Source organism: Neopelma chrysocephalum, unplaced genomic scaffold (assembly GCF_003984885.1).
Source record: "Neopelma chrysocephalum unplaced genomic scaffold, ASM398488v2 Primary Assembly neopelma1_22b, whole genome shotgun sequence".
Lineage (NCBI taxonomy): Eukaryota > Metazoa > Chordata > Aves > Passeriformes > Pipridae > Neopelma > Neopelma chrysocephalum.
The window spans coordinates 10866423-10894238 of record NW_020897690.1 but is presented as its reverse complement, the minus strand read 5'-3'; the positions used below and the strand labels follow the sequence as shown (position 1 = coordinate 10894238).

Here is a 27816-nt window from a genome sequence, read left to right as displayed (position 1 = left end):
CACATCCCCAAGTCTTGTTCAGCACGATATATCAGGGTAATGTGAAGGATATCAAAACAATCTACTTCCACAAGGTTTTATTTTTAGCATGATTTTTCATTTTCATGTGAGTAAATTTACTACATTTTTTTGATTTTTTTTATCTTGAATTTTTTTTTTTAGCCAGAACATTGGAACAGTCACTGTGAGTTCTCTAGCAGCTTCAGTAGAATAGGCACTATATTTTCTATCTGTATGGTCTGGTTTTATCCAATAAAGATATTGAGGTATTTACAACTGTCATAGAAGATATTGGTCTAGTTCTAAGACAGTAAATGCTAATAGTACTGCTTGCAAATTATCACATTTTTATTATCAAGAAACAGTTCGGCAAAATTACTTAATTTGCTTACTGGTAAAGACAGTGGTAAACTATGAATTACTGTTGTCATAGTTACAATGTATTTTGATACAGTAGATTTGTTCATCTAAACCATAATAAAATAATTTGCTCAATAGCAAGTACAATGCATATCTTAAATTACAATTAATTACTTATTGCAATGAATATCTTAAAATATAAATACAGAACTCCTGTTCCTTTTTAAGTGCAGTAAGGAGAGAATACTGCTGTTTATTTTAGGAATTTCCTGTGTCTGCAGTGCTGATTACACTGAAGTGCGAATCAATGACAATATGCAATATAGGAGACTTTATTTTTAGTAGGTTTATAACTGATCTAAAGTGAGACGATAGGTTTTGATACCCATGACCTTTAATAGAAAACTCTCTGAAGAAAAGTTTCCAATTTTACCTCCAAAGTAAACCTTAGTGAAAGTCCTTTGTATTTGAAACTTTGTGAGACAATTAAAATAATAATCTATTCTTGGTTTCTTTTTTTTTCTGAATTATTCCTATTTTGGCTATTCAGTTGGCAAAACAGAAGTTATTCAGGGGAGATCTACAAAGTTAGACAATTTGCCCACTTCAGTTTTTTTATAATATTCTTAAGTGCAGCATGTTTGGTAGTTGGCATGTTTGCTTTTCTCCCCTTGACCTATCGCAGCCCAGTGGCCATGGAGGGTATCAACTGTGCATGTGTTCCAAATTCTCCTCTTCTGCTTCTTTACCAGATGCATAGTATTTCTGAAGGAAATGGAGCAGAAAAGTGCCATAGATGATTATCAAGCTTGACTTTGAACTGGTCTCCCTCTGCTCACTTGGTGGTACTGGAAGGAAAAGAAGGAAACAGAAATGATTGGTCACAATTTTGAAAGATATTAGGTCTGACCAGTTTGTCCTTAAAGAGGAAAAGTCTATAGGTATTCCAAAAAACCCAGCAAATAATCTTTAAGGAAAATTTTCTGGAGTAAAAAACAAGTAGAAAAGATAGTTTGGAGATGGTACAGGGAAGAGATTATGTGTAGAATGGTGAGATTAAATAAATATTTCAGAAAGGATCCTGGCCATTGCTGTAATATCTGAACAGTGAGATAGAAACTAAAAGTAAATGCATTTAATATTGACAAAAAAACCCCAACTTATTATCCACTAGTTAACAAAGTTAAAAAAAAGTTGAGATAATAAGTTGGGGTTTTTTAAATTGTGTTAACTAATGGAATTAATTGAGTAAACCATTGAAAACTCTCCTCACACATATTATTTCTTTATAACTAAATAGGGCAGAATAAAAGGTTCTGGCCCTTACTAAACAACAATCCCCCTAGGCTGCTTATTTGTAAACCATCTCTTGGGGTTTTTACTCCTCCATATTGGCTACTATTGAAGGCAGGAGATAGGAACTACTTGAATTACAGTATGATTGGAAATGTTTGTTCCAGTGTTTTCATATGCCACATTTGGTCTCTATGTCCTCTCTGTCACAGGTAACCATCTTACACACAGAGCAAGAAACATAAATTCACTTGGCTGTCCTGTATCTCTAAGGAACCTGATGCATGAGTGGACTAGAGAAGGGGAAGACAGAAAAACTCCAAAGACCTACATATCATCTTACTGGCAGGGTGAGTAAATGTCCTGTCATCTCAGTCATTTGTTGTCAGGTACAAAATGACTGAGCCTGCTTTAAGCGTTGCCTCAGAAATTTCTTATCCAGTAATTGTTGAGAACAAGATTATCAAAATGTCTCATGTTTCCAGGACTCTGGTGCCCCACACGCATTCAGAAGCACTAAGCCAGACACCTCCTATATTTTCAGGTTAAGCCTTGAACAGGGATTTAATAAATAGGCAGTTCTGTGTAGTAGGGTTGTTTAATGCACACTGTGCTTTAAGGCTTTTTTTCAAATTGAGTGGCTGAAACAGAAGTATCTAACTATTACTGGATGAGTCCAAACTCCTCATGATTCAAAAAGAGATCCAAGAGAGGAAAGAAAGGAAGAAAACTCATTTGCTCAGTGCTGACTGTACTTAAATTCCTACAGATGTGGGCCTGTGTTCTCTACTTTCCCTAGGCAGCTTTTTCTTGCTTACAAAACACAATGGAAAAAATTACCTTGCTGAGAAGCAAGCATGTAGTAGCTTTATGTGATAGTCAAAACCTAATTAAATTATCCCCTTTTCTCTCTGGGTTTGCCTATTCCAAAAGGTGGTAGAAGAAGAGACTGCAGCAGGTTCTGGAGAATTTCCTCCAGTTCACAGCAGTGAGCCAGGGGTTCTGCCAAGTAGCAACAAACCAATTCAAGACAATCAAGAGTCTCATGTACACAGGATGGCTTATTTTTCAAAAACTTGATGCAAATTGAAACGGATGACTAATATGGCAGAAAATCCAAACAAAACTTGAGGATTTCCTGAGATTCCTCTGTCTGGTGGTTTGTGCCTCTACAAAAGACACAGTAAAAATGTTGCTCTCCTCCATTAGGATAGCTGATGTTTCCCCACTGTATTTGGTCCTGCCCATTTCTGGACCCTAAACATTGGCAAGGCCCTGTGTGCTTCTGACCTCTCTGCTGGGGCGAAAAGCATGAGCACAGCAAATCCATCTTCCCTGCACTCCAGGCCCAGTGGACACTTCTTTTTTAAAGGAAGATGTAGAGCACGTGAGTTACAGTTTTAGCTGTGTGAAAGTCCACCCTGACTAGGAATTGTAAGACAACTGGCCAGAGCCTTCAACACAATAAAGCAAACAAAACAAAAGGTACTCCAGAGGACAAGTACTTTCCTGTCAACTGCTCTCTGATAGGGAAAGAAATACCTAACAGGACAATAGTACCTTTACAATTGCTATTATTTGATGTGTTTAGTATCAAATGTTTTTTTCTTAGCATATAAGCAATATTTTGGCTCTTTGCTACTCCATATTTTTTGAAGGGATCTGTCTGAATGCAAAAGCTGTCTGGAATTTGCTTTATGCTCCACTTAGAAGAAGGGCAATCTTGCTATTTTTGCTTTTTGTTTTGCTTTGGGTTTTTTTTTTATTTTCAGTAAGTACTCTGAGTGTGCTGGAAGATGACTTTAGTGTACAGAATTTTTACAGAAATTAGATAATTCCCTTGGCCACTCTGAACCTAACAGCAACATCAACAACCAGCTCTGTTCTCTGTTGCTGGACTTTGGAATCGATAGGAGAAGGTGTTCATATGCTGAGGAGTCACTTTTCTGTTCTAGCAGCTGCTTCTTGCCTCCCTGTGGAAAAGGCAGTGGTGCAGATACAACCTGGGGTCATAGATTTGTCCATACTTCACGTATAACTCGGTGTCTTCTCCAGCAGTGGAATTACACTCTCTTACTTTAATACAGTATTGTACTTTCTAACCACTTATTTGCCCCTTAGTTCTATTTTATTTTATATAAGGTCTGTGCAAAGGATAGGGGCTTGATGTGTTTTGACACAGGGGTGTCATTAAATGAGGGTCATTGTGACTGAGAGAAATAAAGGTGTTCAATAAGATGTCAACATAGTTGAAGATTAAAGTTAATATTATTTTTATTCTTAAAACCATTTCTATGTGTATTGCATTTTCAATTTGCATGTAAAATAAAATCAAATCACCCTCAAATTAAAATCTTATTGCCGCTTCTTGAATGTTACTGCAAGGAAAATAAGAGGGTGGCAAATGATTAAATGCATAATTAAAGGTTTCGCATTTAATCCTGTCACTGTAGTGATTTATGGTTTATTATTTTGTCTAAGTAATACACTTTTTTTTTCCTAGTATTTTTTCTTTCCTTCATTGTTTTTAGTGTCTGTATTATTATGATAAGGAAATTTATCTCAAGGATAACACTTTTGTTCTCAGAAGCAAATACAGAGGAGAGTTAAATCAATGCATAGAAGATGCAATACACTTCCCACTGCAGTTGGTGGGGGAATTGTGACATGTTTACAATGTTGGGCCAGAAATGCTTTACTTGTAAGAACAAAGGGCAGGATGTAGCCTCTGTGCTTCTCTGCTGTCATATTTAGGGCTGAAACAGGTGTCTTCAGTAGCCAGTCCCAGGAAGGCTCAATAAAGACATGGGGCTGGGACACACAATCTCCCTCTGTAGTGCATGCCAGAATTGGGTGGAAACATGCAAACGCAGCAGAAACAGCCTTGAAATAGCCCATAGCCAAGCCTGAGCAGAGTCCAGTGCCTACAGGCTGTGGCGTGCAGGCTCTTCTCCAGAGGTAGGTCCCCATAGCAGGATTTTTTAAAAGGACTCATCAGGCTTTGTGGTCACCATAGCTGCCTGACAGATATACGGGACCTCACTGTTTGCATGAATTGATGGCTCTTCCCTCCCTTTTTAAGTTGCCCAGCCACTGGGCTGTGCTATTCTCTTGCAAGGCTTTCTTGCAGCTACATGAAATTTGCAACTTTGCTCTGGCAGGGCTGTAGTATGACTAGTGGAACAGTTCCAACTCTTGTTTTCCAGACTGGCTTTTAGTTCTGCTGGAAATGGGGTTTCTACGTTTCCTCAGGGTGGGGAGAGCCTGGAAATGAGACACACTCAAGTGAGTGTTCCAGGTTATGGTTGTGTAGTACAGGATATTACTTCTTCCATCTGCACCCTAGAAAACAAACCTGAGCAGATTTGAGGTTTTGGAACTTAGGTGTTGTTTCACTGTCACATGGGCTCCTGAACTTGAGATGAACACCTTGTTGCTGGGGTGGAGTTGTTTGTGGGACTTCAAAGGAAGAGTGAGAACTCAGTTTTCTGATGAAAGTTTTCATATTTAGACATGTACATTTTTATGTGCTCCAAAATTCCCCTTGATTAAGAACCCATTTAAAGAAATAAGATTTATTCTCTTACCAACATATGGCACTAAGATTCTCCTATTCAAGTGATTTTGCACAAGAAGTGTTGTTCTTTTCGAGAATATTGCAGGATGAAATATCTTGGGTTTTATTTCTGGTAAGGAGTTTGAATTCACACTCATATTAACTTCACCTAGAGCTGTTACCCTGAGCAGAAAAAATATGTTGTCACCTTCACTGTTTTAACCTAAACATGACTAGTAGATACACTTCACAGCAATGTTTAACAAAATTTAATTATGCTCTGTTGAAGGTACTGTAATTTACATTCTCCATACTATTCTATAATATTATTGTGATTCTTCATATTCTTTGTCTCACTGAAAATACTGGGGCCATTTCTTTTAATCCTCTGCAGCAATTACAGTAGAAACTTCTGAGATATCTTTACAGAATTGTAGCTGAATAAAAAGCATAAAAGTAAATTTTCTTGAGAAATGGTTATGTAGAAAAGTTTAGTATATCTCTTTGTCTTTGAGCAAGTTTTTCATTGCCCTAATATTTTTCAGCTATTGTTTCTTTTTTGTTGTTGTTTCTTTCCTTTTTTGCTTGTTTTAAGGTAGGTAACCAGCAAGAAAATGCTGCTCCAGGAAGTTATAAGAAGTCATAACTCCAGTAGTGCCTTTCTTAATATTTTTTGAGGCTGATATTGCTGCTTTTTGAGCAAGTCTGTGTTTGTTTTAAGGAAAGACTTGTTCACATGAAACTCGTCATTTTTCCTGGAGTTATAATAGCTAATTTAAGATCTAGCAATCCACATGAGAAGTTCCTGCTAATCTACTCAATCACCAGACCTTTAATTGGCAGCCTGGCAATTTCCCTACCATCACAGACCCCATTTGAAACAGAGGTCACTCAAAATTTCATAACAGCTTTCTTTAGATCTCACTGATTTAATTAGTGGTTGTTTGTTATCTCTTCTTCAGAATAATAATTAAATATATGCAACAAATCTAGGCCTACACAAGTACTGTGTTTTACCATCTTATGCCGATGATACAAAACTGGGGGGAGTGGCTAATCCACCTGAAGGCTATGCTGCCATTCAGTGGGACCTTGATAGGCTGGAAAATCGGGCAGAGAGAAACCTAATGAAGTTCAACGAAGGCAAGCGCAGGGTCCTGTCCCTGGGGAGGAATAACCCCAAGTACCAGTACAGCTTGGAGGCTGACCTAGTAGGGAGCAGCTCTGCAGAGAAGGACCTGGAAATCTTGGATAACAAGTTGACTATGAGCTGGCAGTGTGCCCTTGTGGTCAGGAAAGTCAATGGTATTCTGGGGTGCATCAGGAAGAGTGAGGCCAGCAGGTTGAGGGAGGTGATCCTCCCCCTCTACTTGGCTCTAGTGAGGCCACATCTGGAGTACTGTGTCCAGTTCTGATCTATTCAGGACAAAAAAGACAAGGAGCTACTGGAGAGGGTCCAGTGGAGGGCTACAAAGATGATTAGGGGTCCAGAGCATCTCTCTTATGAGGAGAGACTGCAGTAGCTGGACCTGATTAGTCTAGAGAAGATTGAGAAAAGAACTTACCAATAAATATCTCAAAAGCGGGTGCCAGACTCTTTTCAATGTTGCCCAGCAAAAGGACAAGGAGCAATGGACATAAACTAAATCACAAGAAGTTCCACCTCAACATGAGGAAGAACTTTACATTGATGGGGGCAGAGCACCCTCTGCCAAGGGAACACACTGCTCATGGACATTGTGGAGTCTCCCTCTCTGAAGACATTCCAAAACCACCCAGATATGTTCCTGTGTAACTTGCTGTAGGTGACTCTGCCTTGTCAGGGGAGTTGGATTAGATAAACTCCAAAGGTTCCTTCCAACCCTAATGATTCTGTGATTCTGAGATTCCCACCTTGCCGCTGTTTAAAATCTTTTGGTGTAATCATTTTATAGGTACAAAAAAAAGTGTGGTATCAGCTACCCCTTAGGATGCTTGATACTTCTAGCCTTGCACTGGGAAGCACAGTTGTAGGTCACCTCACAGCAAGGTCCTGGTGATTTCAGTGGTCTTCCTTGTGTGTGTCACAGTTTAAAGATTGCAGCATTTGCCTTCCTCATGAGCAGCTTCCAGAAGAGCATTGCTATGTCCTACCATCCATAATATTTAGCCTTGTATGCGTTTAGAAGTGCTAATTTATATTTTGTAACTGCCATATACATGCTTATTTTGAAAATACTCTGTTTTTTTCATTTATCAGACAAATACTTCTTTTCACAGTAGACTGAACAGCTTTTGCTTCTTCTGAGCCATAGAAACCTAGTGTGTTAATTCATTTGAGCTTCAGGATTACTACCCTTTCAGTGTTTATGATGAAAAGTGTTAGCAAGACCCTGGGGCAAATTCTTTGCTGGAATGAAATGGCAGGGGTTATTCAAAGTCAAATGGTTGAGCTGTTCCAACACACAGCAGAAAGGAATTCGGCCTCTGGTTCATATGCCGATGGACTATACTGGAGTTTTTACATATACTACTAGCGTATAAAAGAGTACAAAATTTGTAGGCAGAGTATTTTTTCTATTGTCTGTCTGACTCAGTATTAGAATCACAAAATCATTAAGGTTGGAAAAGACCTTTAAGGTCATTGAGTCCAACCATTAACACAATACTGCCAAGTCCACCACTAAACCATGTCCCTCAGTGCCACATCTGTATGTCTTTTACATACCTCCAGGGATGGTGCCTCAACCACTTCCCTGGGCAATCTGTGCCAACACTTTCAGTAGAAAAAATGTTTCCTAATATCCAATGTAAACCTTCTCTGCTATATTCTATAAGCAGCTGGGAGAATATTTCATCAGCCTCTTCATCTTGGTTGGGTGGCCTATAGCAGAATCCCACCAGGATATCGGCCCTGTTGGCCTTCATCTGATTCTTACCCATAAACATTCAGCCCTATAGTCACCATCATTAAGCTCTAGACACTCCCTATCATACAGGGCTGCTCCACCACCTCTGCTTCTTTGCCTATTCCTTATGAAGAGTTTATAGCCATGTTTTTTGGATTCTCTAGATGCTACAGTGTTACATATGCCATATTTAAACTTAAGAGATAGAACAGATATTTTCATAGACTGAGAAGCTATGTGCAAAGTTTGAGGTCTGTAGTGTAGGATGCAAAAATTATGGTTGAGATCCCTGAGAATGCTAGTTCAAAACAAACTTTGCTGCTCAGATTGAAGTTCTGTTGAGGTAAAAAAGGTCCTTTTTAGTCTCATTGTACATCTTTTTACCTTTTTTTAGGATGTTTTGTGACATTACAGCTGTTTCTTCAGAAAACATGGGCAAAATCTGCTTTCTCTAGATCACAAGAAAGAGGAGACACAAAGGAGGAAATGGTGCTTGTTTTCTAAAATGCATATATCCTGTTATGCATTGCTGAATAGCAGGGGGCAAGAAGCTAGGAAGAGCTAATTCAATGAAATGTTTATGTAGAGGAGAGTTAGCATTGTGAAGAGAATGCATGTGCAAATTTTTATTGCTTACTTGTTTCCAGGCTAAAATTTTCCATCACAAGAACCTCAAGCCACAAGAGCCTCAGGACCCAAAGAGGATAGTTTTTCTCAGAGGGGATTATCACTTTTTTGAGTTCTTCAGGAACTTTGATAGGCATCACATAAAGTTTCTGGATGAAGCAGAGCATCTGCAATTTGACTTGATAGGCAGAGAGGTGGACTGCTTCCTAACACCTCTGACATGGTATCAGTCAGACCTGATTCCAAGGTGAAATACTCACAGTTGGTTTCTGCCATTTCAAGCATAAGAGAACAATGCATAAAAACTGAAGCTGTTCTTCTAACTCTCTGCTGTTCTACTGTGCTGAACCCAGATGATATAATTTATATGCTTCTCTCATGTATTTGTTACAAAGGAATAAAATGCCATTCCCAAGAGCTGCTGTAGTCAGATTGTTCTGGAATTCATAGCAGGGACCCTACTTTCTTGTAGCACTACAATGCACCAGGATGAAACTTTTTAGCAGAAAAGATACACTCAGAGAGAGAAATAAACGATGTTAACTTTAACAATTGTATGATGTATCTTGAATCTCACTTTCTAGATTTTCAATAAAAACCCTATAAAAATTATTGCAAATATTATTGGGTTAATCTGGACTGTTAGTTAGGAAAGAAGCATGAGGGTTCTAGAACTTCATCACACACCTTCTGATGTAAAAGAAAGGCAACATTATTCTTTCTAATCACCAATTCCATACTGACTGAAAGACTAAATTTATTTCCCACAAACTAGTAACAGTTACCTCTTCTTGCTTACCTGCCACTGCATCTACTTTGATGAAATAATTGCATTCATTCTTTTTGAAATATTAGAATGAAATTATTAATATTTGCATCTAAAGTAGTGTGTGTTTGTGCATCACAGTTAATATTATGTTAAGGTGGAAAATGATTCACTGTGATATTATATATTTTGGCAGCCCAATGTCGTACGTAGAACTGAAGTTTATTAAGCCGCACTTCCAATTATAATCAACAAAAATGCTTCTACTTTGCATGACATATAGTGAACTTGGTGTACCATATGTAGTATCTTTTAAAGATTGACAGCAAATTGCTCTATGGTATTATAAAGTTTTACAGGATAGGCTGTAATCATGTTTTAGATATATGATAATGGGTTTTGATGGGTCTGAGAGGTGAACTGAGACTAGATAGTATGGCAGTTTTTTTAGTGAGGCTTATTGCTTTTATCTTGTTACACATTTTTGTGGAGTGGGAGGTGGGAAGTAGGTAGGGTAAATGGGAATCCCTGGGGAATTTTTGAGGCTGAATGGAAGAAAAACAATTCTGGTGGGCTTGAGAGTAGAATGACTGGTTTCCCCACTTGTGTGATTGCCTCTGGTCGTTGTATTTAAGAGTCAGTAAACTTTATATATAGGCAGAAAAGATGCTTTGGAGCAATAAAGATTGAAGATTAAGGAAAATGAGAAGTATCTTAAGTAAATGAGGAAAGCCTGTGGGAAAGGGCAGAGTGACTAAAGCAATATTCAAGTGAAAAAAATTTATTTGGGAGATGGGGAGAAAGAAAATTGGTGTGGTGGGACTGATAATATCTTTGTTCTTGCAATCTTTGGGATTTATTCACTGTTTTGTCTTTATGCAAATGAACAAACCTCACACCAACCTGTGTTTCAGTGTATCTGACTCCACTTACTACATTAAATTTTTCTCCATGCTTACAAAAAAGTTTTTGAGAAAAATACTCTAAATTGGAACCCAAAGTAACTTAAATGGATTTCTGTTAATTAAGTAAAAAACTGAATATTAAATCCATATCTACACAGTTCCCCAGCCTTTTGTTTTTTCCTCAAACAAGCCTGGAATAACCTGGGAGATTTTACTGACTTCAAATGCATTAAACATATTGATCTGCAGAAAGCTTTGGCGTCAGGCTGTCTGTAGCCTGTGTCATGCTGTCAGAAAGTAAATGCTTTTGATTTTTTCTACAGAAAAAAAACCAAAAATGAAAAATATTATCAGGGTTTCAAATTACTGTGGAAGCTGGAGAGGCCAGGGGAATTGGCTAATAACAGCTGTATTGCAATTAGCGGAGAAGAGCTTGGCTAAGAGCAGCAATGATTCTTTTTAGCATCTCAGAAAACATTAAATATGTAATTTTGAAAAATCATTTGTTCAGAAATAACCTATATAGTCACTATATACCTTCTCACCAGAGTCAGCAGCATTTTGGAGGGGATGTTTTACTTATCCTTTCCTATTTATAACTCCATGTTCTTTCTTCATAATGAGGTTCCCTTGATGTCCGTACAGTCTTCTTTGAGTTCTGGGCTAGTTTCAAGCTGTGAGTGGATTGTGTAAAGCCACTCATCTTTGCCTCCTATTTTTCTTTTCTTTTTCAGTAAGTTGCCTAGGTTCAGTGACTTGCCCCCTCGAGTCTCTTAGTGCTTAGTCAGGTGAAAGGTTAGTTATCCAAATACACTCCCCCTGCAATTACAACTCACACAAATTGTCCTCCACTCTCTTCTCACAGGGGCACTAAGTCAAAGCTACAACAAATATTAAATCGTTGTGGTTTTCCTGGCATAGAGTTTAACTAAAAATAATGTGACTTTGGTCATCAAAATCAATCTGGGTTCACCAAAGAAAATTAGAGGATATGATTGCTGTCCCGAGTCACTTCCTACTCCCTTGATAATGACTTTTTCCATCAGTAATTGCCTGAAGAAACTTTTCCTTTAATCAAGCCTAAATAGGACTTCTAATGATCTTTAGCTGCACTACATAAACACATCCCCTTAGAGTATCCACCACCTTAACGCCACACACTACACAAAACTCCCCTACCCCCATCCACAGCAGTCATCCACATTTCCCTGGTCCCATCATATTCCCTTCTTCCCTGCCAGAGAGTACTGAGCTACTTACTGCATTTTGCCACACAGGACATCTTCTACCAACTGTTACCAGCAACCCTTGCATATGCATCTCCCTAATGTGTGGGGTTTTGCAGCCTCAGGTACCTCAAGTCCCTGCCTCTTCTCTCTTGAACGTAGTGTAAAGAAGCGCAACTGGGAGTACCAACAGGAGGAGGACTGGCATGGAATCCCTCTCCTGAGTTAACCACACTGGTTCTGAAAATTAAGCATGCTTCTGGGTGCTGTTCACTCTTTAGATAGGGTAGTTGGTTTGAGTTTTGTGTTTTTTTCAAAAAAATATTGCTACATGAATGTTCATCCATTTTTTCTTTCTAAAACATTTTTGTAAGTATTTCCACTCTTATAGTAGTCCACATCTCAGTGCAGAGATTGCAGCTGGTTTATATTTATATTTTACTTACGTAACATATACCCTCATAAAGTACCCAGTCTTGCCCAGAAACTTTCTACGGATTTTTCTGAATGTCAGTGCCACCTTCACAGGTGCTGCTGTTTTGCTTTCTTTATTCTGATATTCAATTATCCACCCAAAGACAACAAGAACCTTCCTATATGGCCCAGGTTAAGTGTCTTTTCTCATTACAGTCAGTTCTTATCTGGTGCCTACCAGCCAGCACTAGGGCTCATTTATGCTGTGGAGCTCTGCTGGAGTAAGACAAGGAAACTCTTCTGGTGAGATAAACCTGCATTGCAAATGAAAATAGGGTGTGTCTTCTACATTATATCTAATGGTTAGTTACAAAAAGTATGTATAACAATATATAGTTTCCTAAAGGAAGTGTTTTACTGGTGTTGTTTGTCTGGGTTATCCTTCAACTTCGAAATGCAATATCATATAGTGCATGAATAAAGGTGCTGCTGGGGTGAATAAAAGTTATTTTCTGTCGTGTAGCTGTAGAGGATTCTATTCTCTCTGTGGTAATGAAGGAAGAGGGATCGGAAGCTGTCTTTTTAAGTCTTCACTATCAAGACAGAGGTGATTTAATTGAAGAAAACAATAGGCCTGCTTATTCTATCTGGTACTAGAGGCTTAGGGTCAGATGAAGGCAGAGGGAGTTGTGATGCTGGTGAAATGGGGAAAGAAGAGGAGAGATTTGAAGTTGTATCTTGAATTACCTGAACGCTGGTGCTGTTTTGCTCTTTGATCAGCTTGACCTCTGCTATTTAGTAGAAACTGAAATTAGGAGCATAGGATTGGAAGGGACCTGCTGAGTAATCCTGTCTTTCCTCTTTCCATCACAGCTGCTGTAATATATAAATCTCTGAGAAGATTGTTATAGTATATCTTCAGTTTGGCTCTTCACCCTGTTATAGGCTGGCTGTTCCCCAGTTGAGCTCCTGTGAAAATTGAAAACTAATTTTTTCACTAAGGCAAGTTCAAAGCCAGTTTATTTTGATTGGGGTTTTCTGTTTTGTTTTTGTTTGTCTGTTTGTTGTTTTTTTTTACTGCTGGTGTCGTCCTTTAGCTTAAATTGTTTCACTTCTTTGTTGCATGTGAGATTTCCTCAGGTTTTATTTTTGTGAGAGTTGACAAACTGAGGCCTTTTTATGTCTTTTCAGATAAGTGAGGTGGGGAAAGTAGGTTTTGTTGTTTGGCCCTTTCAATTAGGTGATTAGTCTACTTTCCTCATTTTTTAAATTGTTTTTGTTCTAGGATGTGTAAAGCTATAATCACTCTGCATTTCAAATTACCTTTCCAAGAGTTTCTAGAGAATTGATGCTTCCTAATGTAAAAACATTTATTGATAAATCTTGGCTCTCCTATGGAGAGAGAGCTTATTAGTAGCTTGTAGACTTCTTGAATAAGATGAATCTCCCCTTTCTCTGTATACCTGTGTCAGAACTAGCCACCTTGGGCTGTCTGTATAGTCACTAGAGAGAAACAGGTAGAGCTTGGTTGAGATTAACCTGACCTATTTTAGGCATCCAATTTTGGATGAAAGGAATTGCACCCTAAATCTCTGAGAACCATTGAAGCCTAAGGTGACTTGCATTGATGATAATTTTTGTACCTCATCAGAATAATCCTACTTGTTTTGACTGACAGATTAGCTCCCGGTTTATAGTGGTAATTCCTGTTACTTTCTATGCATGTACTTCTGTTTATAATGGGAACATGCTAGAATACAATGTTACTTCTTCTCAGTTCTTAATGTATGATGTCAAATGCCAAAGAGAAAAACCAAAACCTGCTACAGACCTACTTGTACAAAATTGATTTATTTTCAATATGTTTCTGAAATAGTAAATATGGAGGACTGATTCTGCTCTGAATCTTGCAACTCCCTCCAAGACTTGAATGTTGGCAAAGCAGGAGTCTCTCAGACAAAGTCTGGGAGTATTTTTTCTGACATGTAACAACTTTAAAGATGTTAGATTTTAGGCAGGACAAAGGGACTTGGCTGCTGTCAAGGAATAGGAAGGCAGATGGAAGACCTTCTTTTCAATGTTTTTAGTAAAAAAATGCTTTTTGCTATCTAGTCCACTAGATAATATTCAAGTAATATTATTGAGGACCTAGAGCAGATTAAGAATTTTCAAGGTTGGTCAGCACTACACAGGCCTTGAAGAAAATATAAAGGTGTTCAAAATGCTTGAAGCCAAGGATAAGCTTGGACTTGTATTGATTTAATGTTCTCAGTCAATCTTTTTCCTAAGGAGGCAACAATGTCTGTAAAGTCTTGCTGAATGACAGTTATTCAGAATTATTTGTAACAACCTTTTCGGAAATGCTTCGCAGCTGTCTGCAAGCCTTGTAAGTAGTATATCAGGAAACACGCTTAAAGCTAGTACAAGGCTATCAAAAAGTGACTTCTCCAACACACATACAGGTGGTCAGTGGGATCATAAGAGTTACTGAGTCTACTTGTACTTAAAAATTTGTCTAGCCTGCCACTCTTCCCCTGCCCAGAGTGGAATTCCTCATCCAGAGGAATGACTTAATTCAAGAAATATTAGTCCTTCAGGGCTGGAGGGCAGTTCAGGCTGGGAAACACTTTCCACTTGGCTGGGTAAAGGGGAAACGTTCTTCCCTTTGCAGACAGCATTTGTTCAGAGCTGCTCTGACACAGAGGGAAGAGATGGATAAGAGGAGTAAATGCAACTGATACAGTCCTAAGTCTTTGGATGAGCTGATGGTCTGTGGAAGATAATGGCTGATGGTCTGTGGCAGAGGGTGGGGCAGATAATTGTGTTCTGTGGTAGGTGCACTCAAAATGAATGGAAATGCTGTTATTGCTATGAAATTTAAAAAGAATGAAATTCCATGGAGGATGTTGAGGGGGTTTAGGATTAGGTATTTTGTCTTTCTCACACCATCCAATGTAACTGGAAGTCCCGCTGATAGATTTGTCTGTCAAGGTAGAAAATGAAGTGTACGGCTTTTGTGTCTTGCTACTTTATAGGTTTTGAAATATTGATATGTTTATTTTCATGGCAGAATTGCACTTTCTGAAATAATAATAACTTTCATCTAACTTACATCTGCCAATAAGATGTCTAAGCATCACCTTGATGGCTTATGAATGGACAAAACCAATTTTATTCCTGAGTCATCCTTACTCACAAGTCATTCTGCTATTTGACTTGGTGTGCATGAGTTTCGCTGTACAATTGCGCTTTTGTGGGTTCAAAGCTGATGCCATCCGGAGTCTGTGTTCCCATTGAGAAGCAGATGCCAGAGCCTTTTCATGTCACTCCAGAATTTCTGTATTTCTTTATCCTTGCAGTTGCTCCTATGGTTATAGAACTGAAGAATTATTTTTAGGGTAGTGTGGTCTATATAATACTATATTTCATATTGAAAGATTGACCCATATGACCCAGTACCTTGGATCTCCTACAGTGCCTTCCTCTCCTTCCTCTTCATGGCATCTGCAGTAGCTGATACAAGAGCCAATATGGGAGGAGTTTTGGTGTCAGATTTCAGTACATGGGATTGTTTTAGACTGTGTACCCACTGTTTCTTTCAACTTGTGCTGGGTTACAGGAGTGCTCTTAGTGGATGCCACAGGCAAAGCCTCTGACATGGCTAGTATGAGACCAATATCGTAAGAGTAAGGGAAGGATTTAGAAAACAAGAATCTGAAGGAGACAGTTCCAACTTCTTATTTTTTACTTGATGAGTGGACTGGGATACTCTGTGTGGTAGGAAGCGATGCAGAGGAAACAGAGATCCAGGTGGTGAAAATGGAGTTGTATCTAGCCAGGGGACTACAAAAGAATTTGTGAACTTTTCCTCTGTCAGACTAGTACATGTCTGATTTGCTTTGTTTTAACTGATTCCTCAGCCTGTAATCTCTCTAGATGTGTATTTTCAACTACTCTGGAGTCCTTTTTCTTGGTCGTACATATACTGTTGTAGTATTCAAGAACAGCAGTTTTTCTATTCTTGTTTTCAGAGTTAAAATATTTCCTGTGTTCTATTTGAACCACATGGTATATTTTGGATAGACTTGGGCAATCAGTTGGATTCAGTTTTTTCCTGATTAAAAGAAAAAATTAATATCTGAGTGAAGATAAAACCTAATCATATAAGAAATTATTTAAAAACTTGTACAAAATGTATGTTAGATGCATGAACAAAATATTTTTCAGCCTTCTCCTTCTGTTCCTCACTACCACACAAGACTACGCTTTGCAGCTGTTCTGTAGCTTTCTGTGGAGAATTTGTCCAGTTCTATGTGACGCAGAATATAGTAGTCTGTTTCTGGAGTGCATGTTTAATTCCAAAATATCCTTCAACTTATGAGACAATAAAAAACTAATTTCAGACTTTTGAAGGCCAATGCAGCATAGTGTACACATGTGGATTTTTGAGCCATGCAAATCCTTAAATGGTGCATATGTTGCTGTTAGTACAGGTAAAATGCGTTTTCTGGAGGTTCACGACCTGCATGTGTCTTTGCCTACATCAGCCAAAACCATACTGCAACAAACAAAAGCTGTAATTCTTTCCCGTTCCTTTAGAAGCTCTGTGACCATCACTGCAGGAACCACAGTTCTCATTTTTTGTCAGTGCACTGGAAGGGGTGATGTCTTGGGAAAGGCTATGTACCAGGCAGTGGAAAGCTAATAAAAACTTCCATTGCATTAAATACAGCATGGCATTGTTAACGTAAAAGAATTCTTTTCTATCAATACCACGTGACCCTAGTGACCATGAGATTTTTAGTTCATAAATGTTGTTGTATTAAAAATCCCTCTATATTTTATGGTCTGGCCCCATATCAATTTTTAATTTAAAAACATGATTTTTAGAAATGCTTCTTAAATTACAGTCTTTGCCAAACAAAGATTGAGGTTGCTTTGCTGGGAAGAAGACAAGCACTGATTCCTCTGCTGCTCTGTTGCAGCACCTAGAGCCACCTTTTGCTCTTAAAATTGGAAATGTAAATTTCTCTCAGCTACAAAAGATGACTTCGCGTTATGTTTGTACAGCATCAAATATGATGGGGTCCAGGTCTGTGATTAGGATCTCTAAATGCTGTGGTGTATCCACAAAAATGGTTACAAGTGGAAATTCCCAAACTGGTTGTAACTTAGCCTCATTCCCAGTAGCAAGGCTTATTGAAAATGTTCATCCTGTGTTTCTGAAATATAAACATATGATTCAAATATTGCTTAGGTCATAATTGTGAATGACTGGCTCAATGCTAGTGAGCAAACCTAAAGCAAGGCAGACCTTGTATAAGAGCAGGCTTTCAGTTTGTTTAGTCCAAAGAGACATTCTAGGGCCTTTATCAAACTAGCCACTGCCAGTTTCCCTCCCCTGAAGAAATGAGAATCCTCAGTGAAGGAAGAAATTATTTTTTGGAGGTGTAAGTTGCATCCACCCTGACATAGTCTTTACCTTTCAATGAGCAGTTCGGGACGTCGGAAATAACATGTTAAAATATACTACGGTTTCCTCAAAAGACCCTGAAAGAAAACATAAGCAGAAACAAAGACATCCATTTCAATCGTAGTTAACAGAGAAATTCTCACCAAGTATGCAGACAGTTTGCATTTGGGGATGAGGGGGTGAGTATTTTGGGTTTCTTTTGGTTTTGTTTTTTTAACAGGTGCTATATAGCATACTTCAGGGACTCAATAGAGTTTTCACACATTTCTATTTTTGTTCCCATTTTGAAGTACCAAGAAAACAATTGCCATCTTTTTCTCACTTCCCTTCTGGCATTATTATAATATATTTCCTGGGCAACTTCTGAGATAAATGTAACAAGTGTTAGCACATAGCTATTAAATCTCCTAAGACTGTGAAATAGCTGTTCCTGTCTGTCCATTTGCAGCCTAGTAATAAAGCACCTTTTAACTACAAAATCTATCAAAGGTATAGGAACATTCTCACATTGTGTTTTCCCATTGTACTCCCTGTTAAGCCTTGAATGTACAAAATAACATCAGTGTCAGCTGTTACTCTAGATTCATATATGCACAACTAAGAGTGTAATAGAGTTTTTTCTTTTTCTGGTTTCATCATGGGAGTCAATTGATACAATCTTCGCTGTTCAATACTGATTTTGATACTTGCCCAGGATGAGATCTAGAATGCAGATGCTGTTTCAATCATGTTTTGTACTCGATAGTATAAATTATTGACTTTGTTTTAAGCTTAGAATTTGTTCCACCTTGCACTGTTTAAAACCTATTCCCCCTGTAAGATCTGTTCTGCACAGCTCATCTTGTCTCTATCACAAGCATGCACCTTGTTATTTCTGGCCCATTACTCTCAATAATGCAATACGTGTGACTATGACATTTTGGAGACAGGAAATATTCTAATGCTAGTTTGAGACTTTTTTCGTGGTGAGGTTTTTTCCTTCCATTAATTCTACTACAAAGATTATGTGATTTTCAAAACAGTAAGATGAGAATGTAGATGAGGAACTTAGTCCTGCTGTATCTTCAAACACATGCATATCCTTCTTTCATTTAATTTAAACATCTTCCTAAAAAACATGGTCCACTAAAAATGTCCCTAGAAGATGTGAAAGTGTCTGCTAATATTTTTAAATTAAAGTTTGTACAACTTTGTTTTCTTTCATCCTGCACCTTCAGATCCACACATGGTTTTATTACAATTCTTTTATTCCTTCAAGTAAACTAAACAATTTTCTTCAATGTTATTTCCCAGTTTTTCTTGTCTTTCTGTTCCCATCTGTGTTTATAATTGAGAAACAAGACACTCGCTAAAGTTCTTCAAGGGGAATTTTTATTTTACTAATAATCCCCATTTTAGGAAGCTTTGAAGTCATGTTCCCTTACTATTTTGTAAAGGAGTAATGTGAGTACTGCTGAAACCAAATAAAACATTATCCTGAATTGAATTTCTCAAGTCAGTGTTCCATTAGTAAATTGAATAATTACACAGTACCTTTTTGCCTTTTCCTAATGCATTGTTTAAGGCCAGATGTTGTGTGGAGTGGGCTGCTGTTTTTCACTAAGCAAGTAATTTTATTCATAGGTTACTTTATTGGACGAATTTGTAGAGTCATACATTACACAGACTCATCCTTCTTCTCCCTGGCAGTAGCTGTATCTGCTCTAGCCAGATGTGCAGCACTGCCGTGCCTACAGAGATCTGAGCCATCTGCTCTGTGTCAGTTGGACCATCAGTTGTACCATCAGTTCTTAAATAATTAGGTGGTCTTAACAATAATTTTAAGATACAGCATTTGACATAGGCTGCAGGGAGAATAGGTTTCAGATTGTGAGTTCTGCACACATTTTTGACTCCTTTATAACCGTAGCAGTCAATCACTTCTCTGGTAAACTTGGTGTAAATCATCCAGTGAAAGAACAAGAGTGTGGTTTTCACACAAATAGAAAAGAAAATCTGGATTCTACCCACTCCTTTTTCTTCTTCATTCTTCTTAAAGGGCTTAGCCCTAGAGTAACAGCCTGATATCTGCCTTCAGGCCTGGGTTTCTCTTCAGTAGGATTACAAGTCATAGTAGCGATCTATCTTCCTCTTCTTACCTCCCCTCTAGCTGGTATGTGGTGCCAGGTGTTTTACAGCTCCACAACAATATTCTCACTGATGAACAGAGTATTTCTTTCCATCTCAAAAAGGGAGAAAAATATCAGTTTATTAACACTACGACATCGCAATTTCCAGAAAAGTAATTTTGAATCATTTTAGAGACTATAGCAGCGTATAAATACAAACTTCTTGACAAATTGTAGCTTTGGTGCTTCCAGAATATAAGACAAACCAGCACTAGATTATGAAGAACAAAATAGTGCCGATGCCACAGTATTTTACTGTTGTTAGAAATAAATTATTTGGAACATTTCTGGAAAGGGATATATTAGTCTTGATTTTGTACCTGCAGTGTTGTTGTTCCACTGATTAAACACTGAATATTCCCTCTTGCTTATTCCAGAACTAAGCATTGAATTATCCTCAGTGTGGTCTGAATTGGTTCATTCATTGGAGGTAACCCCTGTGAATTGCTTCTAATTTTGATGCATTTAATGTGGCTGCTAAGGTGTTCTTAGAGTCATCTTATTTGCCCAATCTGGCCCTAAACCTTGAATAAAACCTCTAGGTCTGTCTTATGATATTGTTTAAAATAATTTAGCAAACTTACAATGATACTAATTAGATCTCCACTGACACAGAACCTCACAGAATGGTTGAGATTAGAAGAAACTTCTTGAGATCATCTGGTCCAACCCCCCTGCTCAAGCAAAGTTTGCAAGAGCAGCTTGCCAGACCTGATTGCAATGGTCTTAAAGTAGGACAGGATGCTGTTGGACTTCTTTGCCATGAGTGTACACTTCTGGGTCACAGTCAGGTTGTGGTTCACCACAACCCCAAGATTGTCCTCTGCAAAACTGTTTTCTAGACACTTTTTCCCCGGCATGGATACTGGTGTTTGAGATACAGGACTTTATACCCCCACTTGTTGAAGTTAATGAGATTCTTCTCTGTCTGTCTGTCCAGGTCCTGCTGAATGGCAGCATATTCCTGCTGGATAGCACAGACTGATACCATCTGGTGTATCACTCAGTCCTCCCAGTGTTGTATCCTCTACAGACTTACTGAGAGTACACTCTCATCCAGGTTATTAATGAGGGTGTTAACAGTATTTGCTCCAGTGTAAACCTATGGGATATACTACTAGTAACTTTCCTCCTACTGGACTTTGTGCTACTCATCATAACCATCCGGCACTGGCAGCTCAGCCAGTTTGCCATCTATCTCACTGCCTACTTATCTAATCCATACTTTGTCAGCTTGTCTGAGGAGGTTATGTCCATTTGGAAATGGTTTCCAAAGTAAGTCGATCTATCACTTCCCAGGGACTAAGGTGAAGCTGACTAGCCTGAGCCCAAGTCCACTCCCAAGTGTGTTAAATATTTCCTCTTGTACATAAAGCACAGATCACACCAAGTGTTTTGGCAGAAAATAGTAATAGTAATAACCATCAAGTATTTAAGCATAGTGACTCCTGTTTTTCAGGTTAGAGGATTCTGCTCTGTGATGCAGCACTGTGGATCGATCTAGTTTGGCAGCAGGGAGGCACTCAACCAAAGGGAATTTTGGATGTTCCTAACATTTGACAGCATATATGAGAAGTAGGCAGACTTCATCAGTGATAAAAGGTGACATTCCTATCTTCATTATGGTATGTTCTTGTTCCAAGAAGAAAAAATGGTAACAGGATGTTCTGACCCTCCAGTCGTATCTGTTGTTAGCCCTAAGTGTGCAGGTTAGACCGATTGCAGAATTGGCAATGAGTCAGTGAGGTTTCCTTGCTTCCTTCTTGTTTCAAGCTCTTACATGTCTGTCTTAAATATTTTCTGCAACTGTAATTGGCAAGTTGATGTACTTGAAGGTAACTTCCTTTCAAGTGGAGTATCGTGCCTCGTTATAATTTATTTCTAGCCCAATGCAGCTGTTCCTCGTCTTAAAAATATGGAATTTAATAGTCTTCTGATGAATTGTGTTCCTTATACAACGAGGGGTGGGTGGGGAGGAGCTTTTTGAGGCAGCTATTTCATCTGTGCTCAGTTTTACCACAACAGCATGCTGTAATATAAAATTTAAGAGGTCAGTAAACAACTTGGCAGTAACTAAGCAATTAAAACAAAGCTTCTCCTCAGTATTTGGTGACTGGGGAGAGAGGAGGAGAACTAGGGTTCCACTGCATAATGTGTTACCTGATTTGCCCCCTTTTTGAAGAATTGTGTTTAATAAACATAGTAACCATTGTGTTAAAATAGTAAATTTTTTTTCCCAGATCATCATTGAATTTGTTTTTTGAAACTGATTGCTGACATATTGCTGCTAATTTGTCCTGTGTCCTCCAGTGAATGTAAAACATGTGTGCCCTCATTGGAGAGTTTACAACTGAGTTAGTTATATCACACCTTTTAACAATTAGAAAGATATACAGTCTGCATGCAACTAATGAAGGTACTGATTCATATTATTTTTTTTCTTTAAGGCATTTATGTGCTCTTTTCCTGACCTAAAAATATTTTAAAATATTCAGTCTATGATAAAACTTACTTTCGTTAGGGAAGCTGCACTAGTATAGTGATGTGGCTTATTTTATGCAGAAAACATCCTGCATGTTAATTATTAGACATATGATTGTTTTGTTTGTACTACCAGGTCAAGACTTTTTATAGGCTGTTGAATAATGCTATAATCCTCTGACAAATGGAAGGTAGATTAGCAAAATACGTGGATCTGAATTCTTCATCTATGTGCATCTCCTCCTGTGGTGATGAATTTTTAGTTACTCTTTAACTATGCTCAAGGAAAATTTAAAGATAAGTTTCAAATTCTGATTATAATTCAATCAGCTGGATATTTTTTGTATAATAAGTGAATTCATACCAATAACAGATGTGAATTTTGGCATAATACACCATATTTGCTTTTGTTATTTGGACAGAAAGACTAGCAAGAATCGTGGACTAAATTAAATATCACTGGTTTTGGAAACAACCATATAAACTGTTCTCAATGAAATTGAGAATTCAGTAATGTTTGACTCTAAGGTTTTTGGTCTTAACCTTACCTGCTGTTTCACAGACCTGCAAGCACAAGGTTAGCGTCATTCACGTTGGTGTGCATGTGTAAGTGTGCACACATAGGAATGTGGGGCAGCATCTGCTGGAGCAGGACCAAGCATGGAGATGGCACCAGGATACAAGTGATGAGGAGCTGTCAGTCAGGGCAGGTAGGCACTGCAGCAGCACCAAACCTAGCCAGTGGCAATGCACAGCCCTACTAATACCCTACAAGCATGCCAAGCCTTCATATTCTCCACCCTGGGAGCACTGTGGGGCCCTGTGCAGAAGGACCAGTAAGTGATACGGGGCAGGTCCAGAGCCATTACTTTCAAATTTCTTCTTCAGCTCCAGATTTTGAGGGAGCAAGTTTGGTGCAAAGTGTTGCTCAGGAAAGTAGTTAGTGCTGTTGCTTTAGTCCATATACGCACATGCATACACACATATATATACCTTTTTAATTTTCATACGTGCTATTGTCTCTAATGATTTTTGTTATATGATTAGAAAAGAGCAGCATAAAGTGATACAGGTGTGACAGGTTGATATTGGTCAACAACCACTAAGCTCACTCTCCACTCCTGCAAAATGGTGAGAAGAAAGAAGGCAGGCAAGTAGATGGATAGGGATAATGATAGTTTAATGGGGAAAGCAAAAACCATGTGTACAAGCCGAACAATAGGAGGAACATTTGATCCTCCCATCCCATTCCTTTTTCCCTTCTTTCCATTCTTATGCCTGAAGTTTTCTCTCACCAACACTTACAATTACACTCCATGCTAAAAGCATATTTGCACTTAACAATCGAGTTTTTATATCCTCATTAATCACAATCGTCTGTTCCTTTACCTATACACAGATATGATCTTCACGTTCCATACAGCTCTGTCAAATGTTCTTAAGAACACTTGATGGCTTGGGCTCCATCTGTCAAGGTGGTCTCTCAAGACAGGAGAGTAGGCATGTTGGGTTGTTGACCTCCAAGACCGGTTTGTGTTAGGTCGTAACCATGCTTCCTGTTTGTAGTGATGTTCATTCTCTTGAGTTTTAAGTGATGCCTATTGTAGTATTTTCTGTAACATTCAGCTCAGATATAGTTTTTTTTCCCTCAAGGTTAAATCTCCTTGAGGTACACACTGAATTTCTTCATCCTTTGTATTTGCCACCAAGTGTTCCTGTGTCTTTGACAGAAGGCAATCTCAAGAATGGGCTTGACTTTTCCCAAGGAAGGAGAAGCCCATGCTGCTTTTTCCAGCCACTTTCCAACTTTCACTGTGAGATCTTTATCTGTCCCCATAGTATGTAAGCGCTTTGTTGGGGCACCTGCCTAGGATGGACATCTCCTTTAGTAGCCTGGAGTTTTACACTTCAACAGCACTGAAACCTACGATTTGTTGAGTTAAAGCTGAAGAGAGAAGGTATGATAATGCCTTTCTCAGGTGCTTGTTTCTGAGAGTATCACAGAATCACAGAATATCCTGAGTTGGAAAGGACCCTCAAGGATCACTGAATCCAACCCTTCATCCTGCACAGAACCATCCCCAGGAGTCACACCATGTGCCTGAGAGTATCATCCAAATGCTTCTTGAACTTTGTCAGGCTTGGTGCTGTGACCGCTTCTCTGGGGAGCCTGTTCCAATACCCAACCACCCTCTGGGTGAAGAACCTTTGAAGGAGGGCTGTACAAAAAACTTCATTCCAAATGTGGTTCAGCCTCTAATGAGGATAGAAGACATTGGTGGCCCCTTTCAGCAGCTTGGAAATGCTTCTGCACTGGGAAAACCTGTCCAGGTAACCAGGAAAAATGTAGTTTCAAGTAAAAATGCCAGCTACAGATAGATGTAGTATCTTGGGTGACAATTGCTTCAATGTACTACTCTCTTCAGGTAGCTCTAATTTCCTTGTTAATTTGAACAGAGCTAGAAAGTACTGCAGTGATTGCCAGGAGTCTTAGCTGTCGGCATGGTCTTCAAGCTGGGGCTTTTCCCTGAGGCCTGGGAAAGCAACTTACTGCATGTAGATGAGACCTCAGAGCAGCATTCAACTTTTACCTGTGAAGCACTCCAACCTGAGTCCCTCAGAGAAGTGAAGGGGTGCTGTGTTGACAATTCTTACCTGTTAATTTCTCTGTGATGATAATACACTTGCTGTTGTGTGCCTTGGATGCTAATTGCATTACTGTTGGACCCACTTGAACTAACTAATCACAACAAATGCAAAAGTAATGGTGATTATGCTTTGGATGATCTGATACCTATTTGCATACTGGAGGATGTGTAAGCATTGAAAGAAAGGTTTTGCCAGGCGTGAGGCTGAAAGGAAATAGTATAGCTCTGAAGTTCTCCTGATGTGACACAGTGGTTCAAGTTAAACCCTTTGAAAGGCAGAAGACTGGAGGGCTGACTGAGCATGGAGCACTTCTGTGTTGGGCAGCTGTGACCTGCCAAGGCACACAGAGCTTCTTACATGGAAGGTACTTGCTTCCCTGGAGGAAAACGTGCTTAGCATTCCTTTGTGCTGGTTCAAATGCAAGGATGAGGGGATTTTAAGAAAGCATAACTTTGCAACCAGTGGTGAACAAATCTGTACAATGCTTTGCTTCAGAAGGCTTTCTTTGGCCTGAGTGCAGGGCACTGTGATGGGTGGCTGTAATTTGATCACTGCAGCTCTGTGACCAGTATACTGGTGTGTGCCACACTAACTGTTTGAGGCAGGAAAACCCTGTGAGGAAACTTAATACGGAGAGAATTACAATAGCTTGTCTTTGTGGCTGCAGGGGCATGTGTTTTGCTGTTGTGAGGCTGCACAGGGATAAATAAGGGGACAACCTGTTCAAACTATGTAGCTGCATGAACTCTTTTCATGCTGCATCTGATGCTATGCCTTTTGGTGGAATGGGCAAGGTCAGAAGTATTGTAAGGGTTCCTGAAGTGCCACATGGCTTTCATGTCACATTTCCAGGGGCAGGGTGTCCCTCCACTGAGGATGGCTGCCTCTTGTTATGGAGATGTCTTTTGGCCAAACAACTCCATGGAAGTGGATCCAAGTTAAGCAAGTGGTTCAGAATAAGGAATATCTCTTTTTTATACTCATATGCTGAAGATAATCTGAAAATGAGCCTATTTACACACTTTCCATGATTCTATGAAATACTGGTTCTGATGGGAGGTGGGTATGTCTCTCCAGTATCGTAAGTTCTCATTTTGTGAAAGGAAGGGAAGTTTCACAAGCATCACACAAAATAATAATCAAATGCTTCAAGATCATGGCTAGGCTTCACAAGTGAAGATTTGCTACAACCACGCTGATGGCTAAAAAGGCCAATACAAGATAGACAAGTCCAGTTGCAAAAGGCACAGCAGAAGGATTCCTTAGGTGGTATCGGCAAGACCTGCCACGGTCTGAGGGGGGATGGAGCCATGACACAGCACGGACAGGTCCGGAGTCAAGGTAGAGGTGCAAATGGAATGCTTTATTGAGGTGTGCAGGGGTTTTTTATGAGTTCAGGCGGGGAAAGGGCTAGAACATGGGGTGGAGCATGAGACAGACAATCAGGGGAACAAACTGAGGTAGGGACACAGGCAAAGGGGGAGGAACGTGGGAGGAACCGGGGGAGGAAAGGGTGAATAGTAACTGTCTCCTCTCTGCAGCTTCTTCAGCCTATCAGAGAGGGGAACGGGGAAGCAGGGAGCTGGCAAACCCGGGCATGCCCAGGCTGTGCACTGTGTAGTGTGGATACAATGCAATACACATATCTGAAACCACATAACAAAGGTAAAGTTCATATAATAACTGTAAAGTCCATATAATAAAGTCCTGTCAATTGCTGTATATCTTCCTCCATGTCTGGAACTGTTCCCACTCTGCTTCCTGCTCCTTGACAAAGACCTGATTCTTTCTGTGTTGTCTTTTCTCCTTGAGAGTGATCCTGCGTGCGTTCTCAAAGGCATCAGCAGCGTTATAGATGGTCTGTCTCCAGACCTCCCAATTGGAGGCCAGAGTAGACCAGTTCTGGTGGTCAATATGGCCAAGGCTGAGATGTTGTTTCAGGGAGTCTTCTGTTCGGGGCTCCTCTCTTGCGGCCGCCGGTGGCAAGTTCACCATAAAGCAGGATCTTAGGGAGGCGGTGGTCCTTCATCCTTGAGACGTGTCCTGCCCAACGCAACTGTGTTCTCAGCAACATGGCCTCAATACTCGTAGGTGCTGCCTGTTCTAGAACAGACGTATTAGTCACATAATCTGACCAGTGGATGTTTAGGATTGTACGGAGACAGCATTCCATAATAATGTGGTAGCCAGTTAGATTGATTTTTTTTCTAATCTGAAACTGAGAAAAAAATAGTTTCAGTGTAAAAAGAATCAATTTTCAGCTTGAAATTATTACTGAAATGGAAGAAATGCTGAGATTTTCCATTGGTGTTCTCTTCTTCTCCATCAAGCTTTGTGACTTCTCCCTGCTCACACAGGGTGTGTACAGCACATCACAAGCAGGTGATTATTACCAAGTGACACAGATTGTTCATTTTAGTCCAAAGGGGTGAATGTTGTTATAGAAGTGCTCCCATTCACTGTCGGGCAGTGTTATCATTAGCTTTGCTTACCTTTGCTTCTTCTCTGATCCTCTGGGATTTCTTTTCCACATGTCTGACTGCTGCTGAGCAGAGAGCTGAACGTATTTTTCCTGATCAATGCCATGCTGAATCTGACTGCTGACAGTATAAGGCCTTTTGCAGCTCATTAAGTCCTTTCATTTCTTTTTTTTGCCCCTCTGTTTTTTACATTTCATAAGTTATTTGTACATCTCTGTTGGCCCTTGTAAGCATAATCTCTGTCCCAGAATTTCTCATGTATGCTAAGAAGGAGGAGGAGAAATTAAGCAAAGTCTAGAACGGTTTTCTTCATCAGTCCAAATCTAATTTTTTTAGTTTCATGATATTCTGTGATGGATAGGACGGCCTAAGGGCCACAGCCTCACCTCAAATACATGAAAAGGTTTCACTATTCAGAGAGTTTGCTATTAGACCGTGTCTGTTTCATTCCCACTACAGGACGACTTATTACCACAGTGCTTCAGGGAACAAATCGAGTACAGGAGGTCAAATATGGGTGTCTGAAGAGG

The 27816-nt window shown here is 39.3% G+C and overlaps 1 protein-coding gene across 16 annotated transcripts in view; it reads left to right on the top strand.

The window, feature by feature from the left end:
• The first annotated feature begins 1868 nt into the window (after window positions 1-1868).
• The window catches only part of LOC113965893 (poly(rC)-binding protein 3-like), a 396197-nt gene continuing 370249 nt past the window's right edge, over window positions 1869-27816 (top strand). For all 16 annotated transcript variants that reach the window (XM_027680049.1, XM_027680041.1, XM_027679995.1 and 13 more), the window contains exon 1: window positions 1869-2003. The gene's annotated coding sequence lies outside the window, so the exon portion shown is untranslated. The remainder of the gene's footprint in view (window positions 2004-27816) is intronic.